The sequence below is a fragment of the Limulus polyphemus genome, unplaced genomic scaffold (assembly GCF_000517525.1).
Source record: "Limulus polyphemus unplaced genomic scaffold, Limulus_polyphemus-2.1.2 Scaffold5898, whole genome shotgun sequence".
NCBI lineage: Eukaryota > Metazoa > Arthropoda > Merostomata > Xiphosura > Limulidae > Limulus > Limulus polyphemus.
In genome coordinates this window covers 15,465-16,771 of record NW_013671508.1, presented here as the reverse complement: position 1 = coordinate 16,771, position 1,307 = coordinate 15,465, and the positions used below count along the sequence as shown (strand labels likewise).

At 44.4% G+C, this 1,307-nt stretch overlaps 1 pseudogene; it reads left to right on the top strand.

The window, feature by feature from the left end:
• The first annotated feature begins 123 nt into the window (after window positions 1-123).
• Window positions 124-1,300, top strand: LOC106473116 (annotated as a pseudogene).
• Window positions 1,301-1,307: the final 7 nt, after the last annotated feature.

Genomic DNA, 1,307 nt, shown 5'->3' with positions numbered 1-1,307 from the left:
CATATTTATTAGATACTCCTTTGTAATTAGACTATGTTATTTCAATCAATTTAATTTTTTTGTAAGGCTCCAGTCACGCATCAAGCGGCTCAAATAGGATGCCGTCCCTAGCCAGTTCCCTGGACTATGCATGACACTCCTTTAAGTGCTGCTCGTGCAGAACGAAGTGGTCGTCGTCAGTTTAAACGGCGCAAGATTGCGGAAGAGCTGACCGTGGAGCCTATGGTCACTGCGATCATCCTGGAGGATGTCCCCATGGCAACACTTGATGTGACCGAGGTTGTGTTGGAAGATGATGTCACCCGGGATAATGTCACACAAACAGACTTATCTTGGATGCCAGACACGACTGAGACGACTTGTCAAACAGACAATGTAAGGTGTTCCCTCTACAATGTTCATGATTTCAATGATGACCCGGAAGGTATGCTGTTTTATGCTGGTGTCATAGACTATACCACCTTCCAGGACGTGCTGCGCTCTCTAGGCCCTGGTGCATACCAACTCACTTACTGGAATGATATTCGACCATCAATCGATGTTGCCAACCAGCTATTTTTGACCCTGATTAAGTTAAGAACATATAGAGCTAACTTTGACCTTAGTCGAATGTTCAAAGTGGGGGAGCATGAAGTCTACAATTTATGTGTAACCTGGATACGCTTGATGAAGCTACAATGGAGTTCGCTTAATTTATGGCCCGACAGAGACCTTGTCCGCTTCTTCTCGCCCAGTGACTTCAAGAGCAAGTTTCTATCAACACGCATCGTCCTTGATGGTTTGGAAGTACCGATAAAAAACCAAGCAAGCCTGCAGCACAGCAAATAACATTCTCCACATACAAGAACAAAAACACAGCTAAATCAGTTGTCAGAGTATCTCCTAGTGGCCTTGTAACCGTCGTGTCACCCGCCTATGGAGGGTCTGCCAGTGATAGACAGATAATTGAGCGAAGCCCTTTGCAGTCTCTCTTAGATCCCAAAGACTCAATTATGGCTGACAAGGGGTTTGACATTCAGGATATGTTTGTTCCCATGGATGTCACCGTTAACATTCCGACTTTCTTCAAAAAGAAGAATCGAATGTCTGGCATAAGTGCCCTGCACGACAGACGGATATCCAGTAAGCGTGCTCATGTACAACGCATTATTGGTCTCGCTAAGACATTTAAGATATTAACACATCCGTTAAACCACACAGAGTCTGTCTTGGCATCCGATATAATCTATATTTGCTTCATGTTGATCAGTTTCAGGCCTTCGATTGTTCCCAGTGATGCTTAAGAAACAGTTTGGTTGCTGTTGGTT